Raw genomic sequence first — 21,768 nt, 5'->3', positions numbered from 1 at the left:
CACACTACCACAGGGACACTAGATATAAAGTCTTTTCTTAATGAATCAAACAACTTAATGAATTCTACAACCAATATTCAAAAATATTAATATCATAAAATTTAAATAAGCCGTCTCTTCTACCCTGCAAATCAGCACACTGTACATCTCTCCCATCTGACTAAATAACATATTGTGCCAATGAAGTACAAACCAGCTCTGTTATATGCTTATCATCACATTTCCTGAACAGAGAAGCAAATCATAAGAAAATGTTTATTATATGGTAATTAGCTTGGCCACAACCAATGTAGCCCCCTTCTCACTGCAACATGAAATTGGGCAATGGGTATGACTGGATCCTTGAGCGTTGTGTCAACTCACTACATATTAAAGTGATTTTTAAATGATTTTGGGGGCACAATTACCAATCCTTAATATTTAGTGATTTCTAGTGAGTACCTAGTCATTAGTTACGTTCTACTAATGTGGCTTAGAAAAAAAAAATGACGAAATCACATCCTGAGAATGAGGAACTAGAAAATGTCAGAGTAAAATAATTATGGACAGAGCACTGAGCCAAAGGTATAAAATTCAGATTTGGGGTCCTCACTCTTGGGCCTCATCAGTATTCTTATCTTTAAAATGGGGGGAATAGAAATCTACCTACCAATCACCTTATGAGGAAATGTTAAAGATTTAACGGGGAAACAATTCCATTGAGAGTATGATTTTTTTAATATTTTCAAAGATCCAACATTCCTCCCTTTGAAAATGTCACTCCCATACCCCTAAGCATAGTCTTCTAGAATTGGGTTTTTTTTTTAGAATCGTTTTTAACAACAAAAACTTTCAAGGACAGTCCAACGCACCTTTGTGAAACCTGTTCCCCTCCCTTGCTTCCTCCAGTATGTATACTTGTCATTTACCAATTGGCAATGATTTATGTACCCACAAATATATTTTTTACATTTTTAAGCTTAACATTTATGCCATCATGCTGCACATATTACTCTACAATTTGACTGCTACTCACCTTCATGAGACCTACGCGTTTTGAGTCAGGTAACTCCAGTTCAATCATTTTAAATTATGTTTAGTATTCCTTGTATGAACAATTCATTTAGCTGGTCTTCTGATTATTTAGGTTCTTATTTTTTGTATTATAAATAATCCTGTAATTAACATTTATGTAAATGTCTTCTTTCACAGATCAGTTTCTATACAAGGATGTAAGACGTCATCTCTGTTATAGCATGTGCACCTTTAATTTTGTCAGCTGTAGCTTACTGGCTTGTATGTACAAATAGAATGTGTATTCCTAAGCTTCTAACTCTACTACATCAAGATTCTTTACTGGGTTGTTCATATTTTCTATATCCTTTCTAATACTGGTCCACCTAGGGTCTCAATTACCAAGAAAAGTTAAAACTTCCTTCTACGACTGTGAATTTGTCAATTTCTCCAATTTATTTATCTATTTTGAGGCTATTATATTAGGTGCATGCAACTTCCATACTACTAGTGAATTGTTCCTTCTATCATTATATGGTGACAAGGATGACTGCTAGACCACATACCATCTTTGGGGAGATTGCTGTAAATGGTCTGTTCCATGTGGGTGATCAGCAATTGTGAAACTGAGCTAAGACTCGATGAAGAAGTTGATCAGATTTGAGAGTGATCAGATAGCAAGCTCATACTGCACGCTATCCAACCAGATGTGTCAGGAATAGAGGTGAAATTCCAATTGATACCTGCCCGACTATAATTTAGTTGGGTCCCAACTAAATTATAGTTGGGAGGAGACTTATTTATTGATTCCCTAATATCTCAAAAACTCCCTCCAGAGTAGATTTTGGTTCTGGGACTTGTCCCAATGCTACTACTGGCACAAGACTAATTTGGGAATTAATTTCTCAGTTTTCAGCTCCTGGAACACATGGGAATTACAAATATAAAATTCCAAATTCACAGGAAGTCAGGTACATAAATTCAAGTTTTTTTAGGAAGACTTTTCTTTCCCTACCCAGAACCCAGCTGAAGACAGATACACTTCCTTTTGCTTTCTTGTACTGGTGGGAAGACTCCTGAGACCATTCTTGCTCAGAGAACACAGCCTTTTCAGTGTTCGTATTCTACGTAGGGGGAGCAGTTCCGACTCTCTCACTTCTTAACTCCACGAGTTTTAAAACCCAAGTGTCAACCTTCAACCAAGGGCATCACAGTGACACCCCCAGATTCTCACCTCCTGGTTTTTAGTCCCCTTCTTGTTTCTAGCATCTGGTGATTTCCTTTACACTGCTTAGAAGCTCTGCCAGGCATTGATTAGGATTTTTGTTATGTTTCATCTAGCATTTCTTGATATTTGTAATGGGAGGGGTCTCAGAGTTTATCTACCGTGCAATTCTGCTAGAACTAGAAGAGGCGACACAAGAAAGGCACTTCAAGCAGCACCTGGCTCATGATAACTGCTATATAAGTGTTTGCTGTAATAAAAACATTCTCTCCTCTCCCTTTCTTTGCATCCAAGTAACGTAACACACATGGTGATTCTAGTGTGTCATGCTCACTGAATAAATACACAAAACCATGCCTTTTAATATCAAGTAAATTTCTGTAAAGTAAATCTAGTGGGGTTTTTAAATTCCATTTTAAATTATGTGCTCTTTGTTGAGGGAGGGCTCCTATAAATAACACATTTTTATTTTAAAACACAAATTGAATAAAACCTCAAGTGATCATATAAACTAATGCCATGTCATCAACTGTGAATTAAACTAGATACTATTCAGAAAGTTAGTGCTTTTTAACAATCCTCCTATGTATTTACGGTGAAATAGGGGTCAACACCCTATGCAACTCAAGCTGGGGAAGCATCCCCTCATTTGCTCAGGGCTCACCTGTGGAATCACATGATCATATATTGTTACAATTTTTGAAATTTGCTAGGGTAAAGTATCTCTTCCATAGTCACTTAAGATAACTGGCTCTTTCACTCCCCTCCGTCACATCTTCCTCATGTTGGGCAGTGTTAGAAAATCCATAGACATTTTGGGGATCCAGCTAAGAAGAAGTTGAGGCAGATCGAACTTAAGTTTGGGTTTAGTAAGAGGTATTTATACAGTCTATACAGTATTACACGGTTAACGTGATTCCATGTACAGCTAAGTTATTACGAGCTGTCTCAGTGTAGAATGACTTCTAAGAATACTTCTACCACCCTCTCACTTGCATGGACTCAAGTCATTTGGAACCGGAAGTACACGAAGGAGAAGCAGCAAGCTTTGAAATGCAGTGAAGGGGTGCTGGTCCCCTTCCCAGCAGGATGCTAGTCTTCAGAAAATTCTTCCCCCTTTTAGACATGGAAAGCTGAAAGCTGAGAATCTAGCTCTCATAGACACCGAGTCAAAAGAGACCTAGCTAACAGACTTGACAATATGACATAATTAGATCTTATTTTTTTTCTTGTTTGGGGGCATCTTAGGAAATAGATTTTATCATGATTCCTGTCTTAGGGCTCAAACCTACAGTATTACTACAACCAGTAAGTATGTTTGTATGACAGGTCACATGATACCAATTTCCAATATCCGAAATACCAAGAAATGTTGGTCAAACATACTAGAGGAAATATTGAATTATTTTTCTACTCTTGCTATAGAAAATATTATAAAATCAATGTTTTAGGGAGAGGCAGTCAATGAACAAGCAGTCAAAATATAAAGGGAAAAAAAGTATTATATATCAGTTAATAAAAACTTATTTTTCTAGATTTTGTGATGTCTGTGATATCTGTCAGCTCTGTCAAATTTGTAGTTTCTGTGATTTACTATCCTAAAATGATAATCATACTCTATGAATTTCTATATTTGAAATTTTATAGCGAAAGTTCCAAAACTATCTAAGCATCAGACCCCACAAAACCTACCCCAGGGACAAAAATAGAAGCAACTAGACTAAAAGTGAAAATTTAAGAACACATTTGATGAAACAGTGAGATTTAAGGTCCAATTTTAAGAAAAGTTAAACTTTTGATAATGCATAGCAAATAAAACCTTTTATTCATCCATTTGGTAAGAACAAATTGTTAGAAAAAGCAAATTTCTATATTTTAAGTTATATCTACCTTGTTCCTCTATAGGATTAATTTAAATTAGGAATTAAAACCATTTATAAATATCTCAAACTTTAACTCTGGGATTATAATAACCATCTTAAAACTGCCTTCTTTAATAAAAGAAGTCAAATGTTAAGTTACAACTCTCAACCTGACTGGAAGTAAAAATAAATTGGTGTATTAAAGTTTATGGTTCATGGGACTATCTGATTAATAAATTTTGTTCAGCAAGCTATAAAATATTAAGCATAAATTCCTACTCAGTCTACAAATACAGAAATTGATACTCAGTACTCAAGTATAAAAGATGATTTAGAAAAGTAATGTGAAGTAACATAGGTATGCAGCATTTCTAAAAAGAAATACCTTCCTTAAAAATTACGACAGATGAGAAAGGGCTTGACTGCCATCTAATATAATATACATTAGATTTTTCCTCCTTGATTTTTATGTCAAAGGCTTACAAGTTGCCAAAGAAGGGATGCAGCCTTTCCTCTTTTATGTTCCTTTTGATGTAATTACAGTGGGTCCCAGGGGAACTGTCCACCAGGCATCTGGAAATGAAGGAAGCGGTCTCAGAAGAGAAGTCAGGCCTGCAGATCAGGACACTGCACAGACACTGCCAAGAGGGAAACTGTATGAAAACCAGAAAAGGACTGATGACAACTTTGGAGATCACTATATTTGAGGGATAAAGTTAAAAAGTAAAAATAAAAAAGATTGGTGTAATCGTGGTTGTTTTATAGAGGACACTGCTATATATGATTAGTCAGTAATATTTTATAGAAGGTGAAAATACCAAAAAATAAAAATAGAAAAGGATATAGCTAAGGAAGCCAGTCACTTCCAGAGAACTCAAGGGTTTAAAAAAACTAAGTTTAAAAGTGAGCAGACTTTCATAAGTTTGGTGGTGGATTCACCAGTGCTAAATTTACTATTATTCACACATATATACTTTATATGCTATTGTATATTTATCAAATATTACATATATTTTTTAAAAGAGTGGAAATGCATGCCAGGTATCATTTTAAACAGCAGTAGAAGTTGCTATTCCCTTCTAAAAAATATTTTATTATTAAAAATTTTTAATGAGGCATAATTGATTTACAATATTACGTAAGCTTCAGGTGTACAACATAATGATTCACAATTTTTAAAGATTATACTCCATTTATGGTTATTATAAAGTACTGGCTCTATTCTCTGTGATGTACAATCTATGTTTGTAGTTCATTTTATACACAGTAGTTTGTACCTCTTAATCCCCTACCTCTATTTTGCCCCTCTCCTCACTGGTAACCACTAGACTGTGGTTTCTAGGAGTCCTTTTCATTTTTGTTATATATATTCATTAGCTTGTTTTATTTTTCAGATTCCACATATAAGTGATAACATACAGCATTTGTCTTTCTCTGTCTGCTTATTTCACTTAGCATAATACCCTCCAAGTGCATCCATGTTGCTGCAAATTTCATTCCATTCTCATTAGCAGCCATCACCATCCAAGCCCAGAGCATAAGGCTTGAAGGCAATTTGAAGGCAATTTCCCACCCTGCTCTAACCAAAGGATGGCTCCAAGGAGATCCTCTCCAGGAAGAAAGTGGAGAAACCCTTAAAATGAGGAAAATAACCAACCCCTATAACAACTCGAACTTTCTCATATTTTTCTTCCCTGAAATAAAATCTAAAAATGATCTATGAACAAAGAAAGCTTCTTTCCCATAAACATTTGGATTAAACATTTTCTTCCTTGGGTGCAAAAGATCTGACTCCTACTTGCATCTTTATAACTTATTTTTTCCAGGCTTCTGCAAGTCATCACTCTTTTTTTTAATTCATTTTTTATACAGCAGGTTCTTATTAGTTATCTACTTTATACATATTAGTGTATACATGTCAATCCCAATCTCCCAGTTCATCCCACCACCACCACCGCCACACACACACCGCCACCCCCTTTCCCCCCTTGGTGTCCGTATGTTTGTTCTCTACGTCTTTGTCTATTTCTGCCTTGCAAACCAGTTCATCTGTACCATTGTTCTAGATTCCATATATGTGCGTTAATATATGATATTTGCTTTTCTCTTTCTGACTTACTTCACTCTGTATGACAGACTCTAGGTCCATCCACATCTCTACAAATGACCTAATTTCATTCCTTTTTTTATGGCTGAGTATTATTCCATTGTATATATGTACCACATCTTCTTTATCCATTCGTCTGTCGATGGGCATTTAGGTTGTTTCCATGACCTGGCTATTGTAAATAGAGCTGCAATGAACATTGGGGTGCATGTGTAATTTTGAATTATGGTTTTCTCAGCGTATATGCCCAGTAGTGGGATTGCTGGGTCGTATGGTAGTTCTATTTTTAGTTTTTTAAGGAACCTCCATACTGTTCTCCATAGTGGCTGTATCAATTTACATTCCCACCAACAGTGCAAGAGGGTTCCCTTTTCTCCACACGCTCTTCAGCATTTATTGTTTGTAGATTTTCTGATGATGCCCATTCTAACCAGTGTGAGGTGATACCTCATTGTAGTTTTGATTTGCATTTCTCTAATAATTAGTGATGCTGAGCAGCTTTTCATGTACCTCTTGGCTATCTGTATGTCTTCTTTGGAGCATCCCTCTTCTTTGCCTATTAATTTTCTCACCAGTAAAAGGAGAACGCTGGATGATTCCTAACGTCCATGCTTATTATGACCACTCCTTTCCCCTATGTTTTCTGGATTTTCCATCAAGGCACACAAGCCTTCTGCTTCCTGAGAAAAAGCTGCAAATCTTGGGGTTCCACTGGGGACCATCCTCAACAAAATGGCAGAGTTGGCTAGCAACTGCCATGACTCACAGAAGTGCACTAATACGCACTGCTGTAAATAACTTCACTGTGCTAAACCCCAGATGTTGCTGATAAGTATTAGCCAATAAGCCCAAGAGGGAAAGGAGTCATTGACAGAGAAGCACTTGTGTCTTAAAGTCGATGTGTAAGTGGTAAGAGACACAACCCATATTTGCATTCTGGAAGGAAGAAGAGGTCAGCGTCTCCAAAACTAAATAATTGCTTAAGCGGATTAAACCACATACACACACACACAGGCACACACACAAATAACAATGGAGAAAACAACCTTCGTCTCTAAATTAAACCCAATAATGTAGACTGGTTACAAGTACTGAGCACTTTGTGATACATTCTAGAAAAAAACATGAGCTAAAGGAAATCACAGCATCAAAATGAGATGGGATCAGAAGCTAACTGCTGTCAATTACAGACAAACACAAAACGGGGCACTATAATGTCCTGACATTGGTAACAATTGCTGGGACCCCAGGGGAAAAGCTTTAAAATCTTCAAACAGCTTAGTTCAGTAGTTCAGAATGAAAAGGGCACTGATAAGCTCCATCTGTTGAGAAGAAAAGTCATGATTGATAGTGAGTATTAGTTAAGCACACCCGTCTTTGTCAGGGGTTGCACTTGGCTTGAAGTTCAACAAGATGCCTGCCTGTGAGGAGCTTAGGTTTTGGGCAAACATTACTGCATTGTTCCCAGATGCCACCTGGATTAAACTGATTAGGCTAAACTTATGCTGCAGTAACAAACATTCCTCACACCCTTTGGACATAATGAAAGTTTATTTCTTGCTTATACAAAGTCAGTGCCAAGTCAGATCCTGGGCAATTGTCCTCTACATTGTGACTTGGTGATCAAAGTTCCTTTGACTCTGGGCTCTGCCATCTGAGCATGTGGCCATCACACTCCCCAAAAAGGAAGAGGGAGTTGGAAGTTTTCACCAGGGTTTTTGCTGCCCCAGCCCGTCAGGGCAGCGTGTTTCTCTCACAGGCCACCATCTAGAACTAGGCATTCTGGGAGACTGGGAAGTGCAGTCTTCCAGGAGCCCAGGAGGAGAGAAGTGGATGCTGGTGAACACAAGGGACAACTATGATGACAGCACTAACAAACAGCAGAGACACCCTCATATCCCTACAGAAAATTAATAAGGCTTCAAAGCTTAAAAACTATCAGCTACTCATCCCAACAACCCTACTCCTCCCCTTTCCCAAATGGCCATGCAATGCACTGGCCTCTTTTCACCAAATGTGTAAAACAGTTAACAGTAGGCAAATATGATTGTCAGTTGCAGGGTGGGGAGGGGGGGGTAAAAAAAATTAGGCTGAAAAGAAAAAAGTTAAGATGAGCTATTTCTACCCAAGTGCTTTCATGCTATGTCATTACCCTCCAAACTGAACAGCCTAGTCCTTAGGTCAAAGTTCAATGATAACATGGCAAGGATAACCAAGTAGTAGCAGCAGCAGCAGAGGCAGGGAAACCAGAGATACAACCTCCTAGAGGTAAGGACCAACGAAAAAAATCCCTTGGTTTCTACATATTTTATACCCCCCCCCCACCAACACACACACACACACACAGGTACACACCACAGCGTGACAGATGTGACCGCTGATCTATAGCTGTAGCGGAGACCTCCCCTGGAAACCTGGATTCGAAAGTTTAATGGCTTACTTGACACTTTCTCTGGGATGTAACTCAGAAGTCATAAAATACGGTCAAAATGAAACTTCTGATTTCACCTCAAATCTTCCCCTTTCAACATCCTCCTCTCCTTGCCATTTTTCTCCATCTTACTAAATAACACCAATGTACAGGTATCTGCTCAAACCAGGGACTTCGGAGTCATCCTCGATTCCTCCCTTTGCCTCCTGGGTTACACCTAATCACATCTTACCACTTCTGCCTTCAAAATAAACTTCAGGTTTGCCCACTTCTCTCCACTTCTACTGGTATCACCCTGGCCCAAGACACCATCTCTCACCTCCATCAGCTCCAGTATCCACTTCCTAGTCTCCCTGTTTCTCCTCCTGCTTGCTTCTAACAAACCCTCTGAGAAGCAGCTAGGATCTTCTCTTTGTAAGCCCCTCCCCTGTGTGAAACCTTCCATGGATTTCTCCATTGAACTAAGCAGAAAATTCAGGCAAAACCACAGGATCTCTCCAATATCATCTTGAGCCATTTGTACACTTGCAACATTGGTCTCTATCCATTCCTCAGCAGGAGATGTTCTTCCCTACCTCAGGGCCCTTGCACAAGCTGTCCCATCTTTTGGCAGGGCTGCTCCTTTCTAACATGGAGATTTCATTTCAGAAAGCAGCCTTCCCTCCCTTTTTACCTTCCCTCCCCAATCCTCTACTCCAACTTTATTTTCTACCTCAGTTTCTCAGGCTGTGGTAGGTTTCCTTCCAAATATATATTAGACCTTGTATCATAGCACATATTTGAGACCCAGTTTCTACTTCTGTTTTATTCAATATAGGTATCACCAGAGAAGGGCTCTAACAGATACTTTGAATGTTGAATGATATGTGCATTTTAAGGAGATAAAAGCCATTCTCACTAAATAAGACAGGGTTAACTATACTTTTTATACTATGTCAGCGTCCTGTACCCTGAAGGTCACAAACTAAACTCCCTATAGAAGCCTAGCAGGAAACATCATGAGTGAAGAGGGCCAGGCATAGACCGAACCTAAGTGGAGAGACTGCTCATCTAAAAGGGGCAGCTGCTGACGACTCCAGCTGGTACCAATTTAGGCTTATCATTTCCAGATTTTTAAAAAGTTTTCAAGTGAAGTGGGAAATCTGAAGCGTTTAAATGAAGAACTTCAGGGCTTTTCCGCTGCTGAAGAATTAATTTGAACCTTAAGTTCGTGTGGGCAGACAAAATATGTTGGTAGACCCAATAGGGCTGCAGGCAGCCAATTCGAAACCTCTGCTGGAAAAAAAAAAAAGCATTTTCTCTAATCCGTCTTGCCAAAATATTTTCTGACAGTAATGATGATATTAAGAACAATGATAGTAGCAAACTTAACCGCATGCTTACTATATGCCAGGAGTCTTTTTGAGCACTTAGTGTATAAATTCCAATGATACTAGCAACCACCCACTGAGGTACATACTATGATTACCCCTACAGATGAAGACACTGAGACAGAGGAAGGACAAGAAATTAGCCCCAGGTTATACAGCTAGCATGTAGCAGGGTAGAATAGGGACTACACCCTAGGTCCCAGAGTCTACGTTCTTTACTGTTAGGTAAAGAGCAATGAGAATAGTGAAAGTGCGTATCCTCTATAAAACGTCCTGCCTGAAAACAAATCCAAGCTTTGATGCCTTTCTCTCTTCTGTTTGTTTGTTACAGTTCTGGCTACCTCCAAGAAGTCACTACTATCCAGGCATGTATAGCGTTAACCCTTTTTTGTCTATTTAGTACAACAGGAGAAAAGGCTGGTATCAGATTTCTCCCCAAAACCAGATTACACAATGGGCAAGTCAGACATGAAAGCATTTAGGAGCTAATCTGCTTAATTACATAAAGAACAGGGAGGCAATGAAGTTCAGCTTTGGTTGTGGCATTTGGCCAAAATTCCGTTAGGATTTGGCTTCAGCCTTGGTTTTTGGCAGGCCAAGTAGCCAAACGCCATTTCAGCTCTATTTTTGGCAACCTTGACCTTGTGCACAATTAATGATCATTCGATCACGTAGGTTACTTAAACATCTGATCATCATAGCACTGCTAATAACACAGATAGGGATGTTTCTTTGGGCTTACTAGTGCTATGTGAAAATTCCCTTTCCAATAAAAGGAAGCGTTTTACATGTAACTTGGAAAACCTCCTGGTTTTTCTATTAAAAGTTTATCAGTCAGGTGAAAATTAAATGCACATTGATTACAAGAATTCATTTAAACAACAAATAATTGTGGCCCTATGAAGTGCCAAGCATGGTTAGTAGCCTTAGGGATCAAAAAACAAATCAGGTCCCTGCCCTCACACAGTTTACACTCAGATGGATGACATAAAATAATAATACACGTAATAGATAAGGAGATCATACACTGTTTCAGAAAGCGATGGGTATGTTGAGTGGGAATAACAAAAGAGCCGGGGATCAGAGGCACTGGGAAAGAGGTCATTATTTAAATATTGATACAACAGCCCAGTAAACCTCCCTGAGGTTATGTGTGAGCAAAGATTTTAAGAAGATGAAGGAGTGAGCCTTGTGCACCCTGAGAAAAAGACATCGCAGGCAGAGGGAACGGGCAGTACAAGGGCTCTGAGGTGGGAAGATACCTGGTTTAATCCAGGAGCAGCCTAAACATGGAAGAGTATAGCAGCAGATGACATGAGTGACTTGCCAGGGAACAGCTCATGCTGGGTCCCAGAGGGCACCAAAGGACTTTGGCTTTTAATTTGAGGAAAATGGGGAGTGATGAGAGGAGTCTGAGCAAAGGAACAACATGATCTGACGGACACATTCACAAGATCATTCTGGCTGAATTGAAAATCATGTTTTACAATGAGTACTGTGAAAACATCTTTGAAGAAAGAAAACCACAGGGATGGCAACAAAATTCAGCTTGATCTTGAGAATTTTTAAAAAGCATCTTCTTTAAATACAGCCCAGGGATTTCGCTGGTGGCGCAGTGGTTAAGAATCCGCCTGCCAATGCAGGGGATGCAGGTTCGAGCCCTGGTCTGGGAAGATCCCACATGCCGCGGAGCAACTAAGCCCATGCTCCACAACTACTGAGCTTGTGTGCCACAACTACTGAAGCCTACGTACCTAGAGCCCGTGCTCCACAGCAAGAGAAGCCACCGCAATGGGAAGCCCCTGCACTGCAACAAAGAGTAGCCGCCACTTGCCACAACTAGAGAAAGCCCGTGCGCAGCAATGAAGACCCAATGCAGCCAAAAATAAATAAAGTTATTAAAAAATACAGCCCACAGCTTTAGTTTATGGGATTGTTTCAATGAAATTGCCTCATGAGCTTCAACTAAGATGGCAAGTCCAAGAGTTGAAGTCTTTATTTCAGTCAGTTATCATCGGAGAGGATGAAGGCTTAATGACTTGGGAATATCACCATTAGCACGACCCTGTAGTGGCAGAGCTGGACCAAAATGTATGTTGCTCCTTCACTGACCTCAGTTGAAAGGGTATATTTTCAGTATCATAAATGTGCAATATAAAAACCACAGAAGCCGACAGCTCTGAGGAATTATTACACTGCACTACAATGCCAATTTTAAAAAAAAATCTGCTTGGTATAACTCTAAGTTGTAATAAATAGGTATTCTTACTAATATTTCAGGTTTATCCTTGTATGACAGACATTTCTTCTATGATGATAATATTCCACTTCAGCCAAATAGTGACTGAACACTCTGCCATTTGGCCAAAATGCACATTTGGTATATATTCTGGACCAAATGTTCGTGGCCCCTCCCAAATTCGTACGTTGAAGCCCTAACCCTCAATGTGGTGATATTTGGAGATAGGGCCTTTGGGAGATGCTTAGATTTAGATAAGGTCATGAGGGTGCGGCCCCATGATAGGAGTAGTGTCCTTTTACGAAGGGGAAGAGAGACTAGAGCTCACTTTCTCTCTACCATGTGAGGACACAGGCAGAAGGTTTCCATCAGCAAGTCAGGAAAAGGGCCCTTGCCAGGAACCACATTGGATGGTACCTTGATCTTGGACTCTCCAGCCTCCAGAACTGTAAGAAATACATGTCTATTATTGAAGCTACCTAATCTATGGAATTTTGTTACAGCCGCTCAAGCAGACTAATAGATATGTATGGTCACATGTGAAAGCAACATTTGAAAACTATTTCTAATTCATAAAAACCCTGGCAATAATGTTTTAGGTGTTGCTTGGTACCTGGTGGTCTGATTTTCAATTTAAGTCAGGAGTTCCTGATCATTTAAGCAGAAGCTGCTGCTTTCTATCACCTTCAAGTTTTGACTTCAAGGAAATGGGACAGAAATCAGGGTAGTCAGCTGATGCTTACACTGAGGATGGTGAATAGCTATGGGTGGGGGTGAAGGAACCTCGCCATCTGAAATCTTGGCCAACCCTGGAGGTAGCAGAGAGATCACTGGTCCTCAACTGCAGGTTGGAGACTCTTGGCCTAAGTGAAGTTTGCCTACCACAGACTACAAATAGGTATTTGCCTAGTCTAAGGGACAACCTAGACTTTGAGGATGAAGGGTAATGGAGTAGCTATGGAAGTATCCCTTGCTCATCCTGTGGACAATGTTCCACTTGCACCCACCGTCCAGAAAAGCATTCCCTGCCACTGACAATTGTTACAGGATCCAGCAAGATGTATCCTCCTGCTTGCTTGTAGAGAGGTTAAGATAAAGAAATAACTATGAGGCAAAAGAAAGGAAGACCCAGAGGCAAGGGACTTCTGGGTCACATCAACTAATTTCATTTATCAAATCAAAAGTGCATTCTTTATGATGTGCTGCACCCTGTAGCAGGCACTGATGCTGCAGCAGTGAACAAGATAGTCAAGGTCACTGCTCTCAAGGAGTTTACATTTTACCGGAGACACAGAAAATAAATAGGATGATTTCAGACAGGAAGAAGCTCTACAGAGGACAAACAGTGATGTCAGAAAGTGTGACTGGAGCGGTCAGGCTTCTCTGCAGAGGGACATTTGACTGAGACCTACGTGATAAGGAACCGGTGGTGCAATGATCAAGGGGGCAAATATAGGCAGACTGGATGGCAAGTATGAACGTGCTCAAGAGAGCATGACCTTGGTATATTTGAGAAACAGAAAGACAGGTATGTCTGGAGCTCAGACAGCCAGAGGAAAGCCTGATATGAGGTGGGATTAGGGAGGTCAAGCACGGCCAAAATATCTTGGGTTCTTACCATGGGAATGAGGTCTGGATTTTTACTTTAAGTGCTAGGAAAAACCATTAAGGATGCTAAGCTGGTGAGTGGTATCCTTTGATTCAAGACCACCGGGTGAAGAATGGATCACAGGAGGGCAAGAGTGAAGTGGAAGCCGGTTAAGAGATGATGAGGTCGACCCGGGTGATAGCAGTGGAGGTGGAACATGTGTGGATTTCAGAATACGCAGTGGGGGTAGAACGACTGAACACGATGTGCTGATGAATAATTGATCTCTAAACAACAGAACTGGCTGTGCAATTTGCATTTTTTTTTTTTTACATAATGGAATACTCTATTTTTCTCAATGTATAAGTGATGCCAGGACAGTTTAAAATGCTGTATTACTTATTACCATGTTTTTTTCCCTTTACAGCTATTAACTTTTGGCAATTTATATCCAAACAGAACATAAGCAGTAGCCATTTGTATATTTATAGAGAAGAAAGAAGAGAAAGCAAGGTGTTTTTAAAAAATGATTCCAAGTACCCTGGCCACCTCTCATCCTCCCCCAACACTGCTCCAGAATGATGGGTGTGCAGTGTCTAAAGCTGAGCGGCCCAGCTCCTCCCATCGGCTGAGGCACAGCTGAGCCAATGTGGAGCAGTGAAGATGTGCATCTAAACCACAGGTCCCCCGTAAGCATCTCAGTGAAATGCATCCACTTCCTCAAAGTCACGTGGGGACTGCAACATCCACCATGCAGAGCCATTGGTCCTTGAGAGCAAAAGTTTGTATACCCCTGTTCTCAATGGTCACCTGAGTGCAAGTATTCATAGTTCAACAGCAACTATGACATAGGATACCAGGGAAAGCAAAGATACACTTAAAGATCTTAATAATATGGATTTTATAAAACGTTTTAGCATCTGGTGTGTATGTAGAGAGAAAGAGGGTGACACTATATGCTCAGAGATGGTGCGTGTCTGTTGAACGACAGTGCCCCTCACCAGGAGCTAGCATCAGCCTTCTAGCTGTGTGTGCAAAGGCCCAACCCTGCTTTCTTCCACCACCTTCTGCTGTTCACCTTACTCGGCCTCAAGCTTCTCTCTCAAGTTCTACTTTATCTGCTTCTTGAGTTCTTCGCTCAGCTGAGTTGACCAGGGCTTTGAGATACGGCTTTTCGAGCATCACCCACCAAGGACTGGGAGTCTTTTCAACACAGCTACAGAAGAAGTTCACTGCTGTCCTGTGTGCCACCTATGTCTGTCTCTTTCTTAGGTATAAATTATACCCTTGCCTTTGTATAGATACATACAATTCTGAAATCTCTCAACCAGTTCTGTTATGACTCTAACTGCTTCCACGGTTGAAAGGTTTACACATTATCTCCAGCATTTCAGGCTGGAAAAGAAACGCATTTGGGCAGAGTGCTACCAGACGAGCCACCCTTAGAACTCAAATGCCCTTTCTTCCAGAAGCCTATCTTTGCTGTGTCAAAACTGTCGATGGAATTGTAACTGGGCTCTGATCCACCCACTGATAGGGGTTCCACCTCCCCTGATGCAACTTTCCATTTTGCATCCTCAAACGGCATGTACTACAGTCTTGGTACACAAGAAAAGGAAGATTAACCAAATGGCTGCAGGCTCTTGTTGCTTTGTATAGATTTGTCAGCACAACAGAGTGGAAAGCAGTGGCCATGGGTCAGAATTACTCTGTTTTAGGCTAGGCTATGCCACTACTAGCTTCAAGATTTTGAAGAAGCCATATATTCTCATCCTCACCTATAAAATAAATCAGGTAGTCAGATGTTCCCTAAGGTTCCTTCTTGGTTGATTGTACCATGAAACGGTGGCTCAAATACATGCTCTATTGTTACACTTTTCAGAGCTCAACACTTTGGTAATAAATGCTTACCTTTTCAAATATGGGTTAACTGTAGTTTCTTTCTTTCCAAGTGCCCAGTGCATATATGGGGTGGGTTGGGGGGAGCTGGAACTCACATAGCATGAAGTCATTCTGGCTTGTCTCTCTTATTCTGACCCCTGACAATTCTTAGCTAAGGATGTGCTCATTATGTTTCCCATGCATTATGTCCTTTCCTATCACTGGTGACATTATATTGGGTTGGCAGCTTCTTTTGGAGACACTCTTGATCCCCAAGCCAAGAAATACAGAGAGCCAAGAATTAGATCATTCTATCCCCAAATTGCTACAGACTTTCTCAGAGGCAGCTGAGCCATGTAATTTGATCAAGGTTAAGTACAATCCACCCTTCATCTTTAACCCAAGTCAAAATCCTTTGAACTTTCCATTTCAATCCCAGATTACTGCTTCCTGACCACTCTTACAAACGTCCACCAGCGGCTCTCCAGTCAACTCTCATTTATCCACCTGTAGCTTATCCAAAGCACCAGGCTTTCTCCTCCTCCTGCCTCCAGCACAAAATTCCAGGCCAGCTCCTTTAACTCAGTGCCAAAGAAACACAAACTGAATCTAATATTAGCCTAATGAGAAAAGGCTATCTGCTGCCAGAGATTCACAGAATGCGTCCCAAAGCCAAATGCACGCAATTATTCACTGTTTTGGGTGCTGGCGCTGCATCTCCCTTATGTAATACAGCAATAAAGATCTGCTGTGTTTCTATCCAAGAAAGGAAGAATACAGGCAGCGTTTTAACCTCTTCTTTCGCCTAGTTGGCCAGATTCTCAGTATATCAGGTTATATTTTCTTTTCAAATAAATAAATCATTTGTACATTTAATGTTAAAAGGAGTAAAAAAAAATCATGGTTTCAGGGTCATTATACTTAGATGTGAATTTTATCTTCCTTCAATTTTTAGCCAGAAACTAAGTTTTGGCAAGCCATTCAAATTCTTTGTTTTCTCAGCTGCAAAACAGATTTTATAAATAAAAAGGGGGCAGTGACACATATAAGAGCGACACACAAAAAGCCACCAAGACTCTTGATCATTACTCTGATTCACCACTTTACAGGCTCTGGTGAATTAGCATTGCTGTCAAGAAAAAATAAAGATTAACCTTATGAAAGCCTTCTTTCATAGGCATGAAAACACAGGGTAAGTTTCCTCATAAGCACCTAGAAAAGCAAGTCTAGAAGTGAAGAGTTTCTAGTTTCCCAATGCTGTATTTAGGCCACTTGTGAGGACACATTCCAGAGTTCCAAGGTGAACAGCCAGGATACTGTTTGCTGATGGGCTGATCTTATTCCAAAGCCCGAGTTGCCATGGAAACTCAAATTCCAACCATCAGAGCATTTAGGGATATCACTTTCAAAACAGACTCCCCTTTCCACATTTTTCTCATGATTGAAGCACATGTCCCCCCAGGCCCAAGGACAAGGGTCAGATCACACAATTCCATCTTTTCATCTTACTCACTCCTATACCCAGAAAACTTCAATGGCTTCCACAAACCAGAGCAGCCTGTCCAACAGAACTTTCTGTGATGTTCTATGTCTGTGCTATCCAAGACAGTAATCCCTAGACACATGGAGAACACTTGAAATTTTGCTGGTGTGACCAAGGAAACAATTTTTCATTTTATTCATTTTTTTTTGCTGTACATGGGCCTCTCACTGTTGTGGCCTCTCCCGTTGTGGAGCACAGGCTCTGGACGCACAAGCTCAGCGGCCATGGCTCATGGGCCCAGCCACTCCGCGGCATGTGGGATCTTCCCGGACCGGGGCACGAACCCGCGTCCCCTGCATTGGCAGGTGGACTCTCAACCACTGCGCCACCAGGGAAGCCCCATTTTATTCATTTTTAATGGATTTAATAGCCACACATGGCTAGTGGCTACCATAGTGGATGGTGCAGACAGAAAATAAATCTACGCTCCTAACATTCAAATCCCATACGACTGGGCCCCAACCTACTGTTCCAACCTCATCTTCCGCAACACAAACCTGGACCCAAGGAGACTGTTGCCGAGAGCACCTGAGGATGTCTGTGGCCACACCACTGCTAAGGACATCTTCCATTCTTACTACTGCATATCTGAATGTTACCCATATTTCACAGCATAGATGCATTTCTTCCTCTCCTGGAGTACCTACCCTCTGGCAGCCCCATGCCTACTGCTCTGGAAGGAAGGGTTCATTAACCTCAGGCCTGCCTGGGAAGGACCCCAGGGGCTCCCAGCGCTGCTTCCTTGAAAACTGCTATGTGGACCACACCTGGTCTACAGGACCTGTGAGATGGCCTTGGGCCCACATGACTCAAATGGTAAAATGAATGGTGGGAAAAAGAGGCTGTGCCTTCTGTGAGCCAAGGAATCTCATCCTCACCTCGGCTCTCATCTGTGGCAGTGGTAGGTGCCCCTGCGTGGGTGAAGGAACAGAAGCAGCTGTGTCCTTCATATCTTCTAGCCCTCCCGATGAGAAGAAATGCTGTACATACTATCTCTTGCCTGGTATCCACCTGTAAAGCTAAGTCAACATAGTTTTTGCATTTTGAACTTATAACTGCAGCTGTGGTATGGCATGCATACTCTCTGAATTCCTAAGTCCTCACTGGCATTTAGCACTCCCAATGGTAAATAGCTTTTGCAAATCCACAATTCAATTGAATCTGTTTCTTTTTTTTTTTTCCAACTAGACTCTATGCTACCTAATAATAAGGATTAAAAGTGAGTTTGCGGGTCCAGATCCCTGGTGGTCCAGCGGTTAAGACTCTGTGCTTCCACTGTAGGGGGGGGCACGGGTTTGATCTCTGGTTGGGGAACTAAAATCCCTCGTGCCATGCGGTGCAGCCAAAAAAAAAAAAAACCACAAAAAAACAAAACAAAGTGAGCTTGGTTCTCTATTGATTTCTCTTTTGTCTATAAGCGCTGATGGCAACTCATAGGACCGATAACCTCTTTCTGGAATCAGGGCCCTAGTCTTTAGAGTAACTGGGGCCAAGGGTGCCAAATCACATTTAAGATAAAGAAACAAAAAGGATGATTGTTCCAAAGATATGTAGCGATAGAGATATTTTTTAATTATGAAAGCAATGTAAATTTCACGGTCAAGACGGTAGATTAAACTTGTGCTATACAATCCCCTCTCAGGCTCTAAAAACTTAAAGATACTAGAAAATATATTTTTAAATTTATATAAGGCCAAAGAGACATCTCTAGGTGCTAGGAGCCCACAGCAATGAGGAGGACGGAAGCACAGTATGCCTGCTGGAGATCTGGAACAGGGATTGGTTTCGAAGTCCAACTTGGCCAGACCAAAAGTGGCAGAACCTCCAGGCGTGATAGCACGCTAGAACCAGGTTCCTGTGTGAAGCCTGCAGATGGCACATCTGGGGGGACCTGATTCGTGTAGTGAGTCAGCAAAGAGAACATCAAATTGAAACATAATTAAACACCTGGTCAAAGCTGTTACATCCCAAAAAGTTCAGGAAGAGACAAACACAAAAGCACCTCATCAGTGCTTGCTTCAGCAGCACAAAGACTACAAAAGCACCTCATCAAATGGCCTCCACAGCCCAAGGCATGCTTAGTCCCCGAGATAACTCCCCCTTGGCAAATAACCAGCAAGAATTAGGAGCCACGGGAGGAAAGACAGCACCCTCAAAGGCAGAATACAGACTCAACAAACAGGAAAAGTCATGGATGAGCTGCTTAAGTTAATGGGGCAACCTGAAAAGGGCTTGAAAATAAATATGCTTGAAAGGGTACATATCTTTAAAAAAAAACAAAAAAACTCAAGTGCAGAAAAAGAAAGTTTCCCCCATAATCTCAGCTCCAGATGTAAACTGCTGCTCAAACTGTGGAATGAACTCTTTCAGACTCGGTGATGCCTTTTTACAGAGAAAAGATATTTTTACGAAAACGGGAACGTTTTACAGTGTGCAGTAACTTGCCCTTCTCCCTCCTCTCCCCACTCTAAAATAGCAGCGTACTCATTTTCCCAAATAAACACTGCTACAGACGAATGTCTGTGTCTCCCTAAAATTCACATGCTGAAACCTAACCCCCAATGTGATAGTATTAGAAGGAGGGGCCTTTGGGAGGTGCTTAGGTGATGAGGGTGGAGCCCTCATGAATGGGATTAGTGCCCTTGTAAAAGAGACTCCAGAGAGATTCCTGGTCCCTTTCCACCATGTGAGGACAGTGTGATGACGACTGTCTATAAATCAGGAAGCAGGCTCTCATCAGACACTCAGTCTGGTGGCACCTTGATCCTGAGCTTCCCAGCCTTCATAACTGTGAGAAATAAATTTCTATTGTTTATAAGTCACCTAGTTTAAGGTATTTTTGTAGCAGCCTGAATAGACTAAGATAAATACACATAGGTCTCCCTCACCCTTATAAAGGGAGAACTCTATTCCATTCCACGAACACACAGTTTCTTCAGCCAATGTCCTATGAAAGGACATTGTTTTCATATTATAAACATTGCTAGAGTGACCATTCTCCTGCAGCCATCTTTGCACATCTGGATGATTATTTCCTTGGGACAAGTTCCTAGAGAGGGAATTACTGGCTCAAAACTTATACACATTTAAAATGTTGATAACTCTATCAGACTGTCCTCCAGAAAATCTGTACCAACTCACACTACTGAGTGGCTTTAAGTGCGTGCATTTCTAGCCAGAGGTTTTTTAGGGTAAGTTTAGAGTAGGTCAAGTTACCAGAGATTCAATTATTTACCCAAGGAAAAAGGATGACTCACAACTCCAATAACCCTCTAAGTGCACCAGGAGGGCACATTTCAATGCGTCTGTACATGCACAGAACATGTTCACATTGTCTGTGGCTCAGAATCTCCAGGGTATGTGACACTGCAGGTCTGCAGTAATCAAGCTCTTTTTATTTTGTCCCCCCAGCAACCACCATTGTCATCAAGTCCTGCATGAAAAAATAAATACTTTGTAACAAGAGCTCCTCGTCTGTTCCCTCCTAAACATGTCAATGTGAAGACATTCAGAATCCCCTCTCAACCCTGTTTGGGGGTTTCATTGTAGGTGATCTGGACAAACTCAGATGAGCGTGGTTTCCAGCTGTAGGCTATTCCTGAGGAAAGGTTCATTATGGACAACTACGTTCTCAAGTGAAGTAGGTTTTTAGCAAAGCAAACGTAAAGTGATCTAGAGGCAAAGGCAGGTGCTACTGACATGAAAATTCAGGGTTTACTACAATTGCACACGTTCCAAATAATTCAGAAGTTATCAAATCCTGTCAGGTTTGAATCAAACTTCTTATATCACCAATCTGTTGTGCAAATGAAAGAGAATCTGGGCATGTTGAAAGGTGAATTAAATCAGGCAAATGTCAATAACTTGTTTTCTTTTTCTCCACTCTCATTTTTAATATTTTAAGCATCTCTTTGAAAAGATCCCACTCAGACCATTATCTTCCTAGTTAAAGAAGACCCTTAAGGCATTTTTTTCTCACTCTTTCAAGATGGCACCACTGGCTGATCGGATTTAGATGTCATAAGAGGGCTCACTTATTCCCAGCTCCTCTTACAGACCAAACCTCAATTATCAACCAGTTTCCTATAAGGTGCATTTTCTCTCAGCTACAATATCTAGTGCAAAATATCTGTAATACCTCCCTTGCTAATCATTCTCCACTCCCTACAACACAGACACACAGACACTCATTATGTCATCAGTTTTTAATTATCCACACTAAAGAAGGGAAGAAGCCATGGTAATTATTCAAAACTATAGATAAAGAAGAAAAATTCACATCTGATTTCGGAAGGCATTTTTTGGGGGGAGTGGTGGTTATTGTAGGACAGCCAAGTGACCTTTCTACTTAAGGTTTTTCTTGGATGATTGCAACGTTTGCTTTCCAAGGCGTGCACATATTCATCCACTCAACGAACATTTGAAAGGAAATTCCTTTGAAGGAAATGCACGAGGGAGAAATCAAATAACCATACGAAGATTAGTCCTCTCAATTTCCAAGGGGCAAACTAATATACACCGCCAACAAG

The 21,768-nt window shown here is 40.8% G+C and overlaps 1 protein-coding gene across 1 annotated transcript in view; it reads right to left on the bottom strand.

Annotated features, from left to right (window-relative positions):
* Window positions 1-21,768, bottom strand: part of SAMD12 (sterile alpha motif domain containing 12) — a 399,280-nt gene that overhangs the window by 338,684 nt on the left and 38,828 nt on the right. The window lies entirely within an intron of this gene.

This window comes from Grampus griseus (genome assembly GCF_964374135.1).
Source record: "Grampus griseus genome assembly, chromosome: 17".
Taxonomy (NCBI): domain Eukaryota; kingdom Metazoa; phylum Chordata; class Mammalia; order Artiodactyla; family Delphinidae; genus Grampus; species Grampus griseus.
Note: the sequence above shows the minus strand (reverse complement) of the source record. Positions and strands in the feature narration are given on the sequence as shown.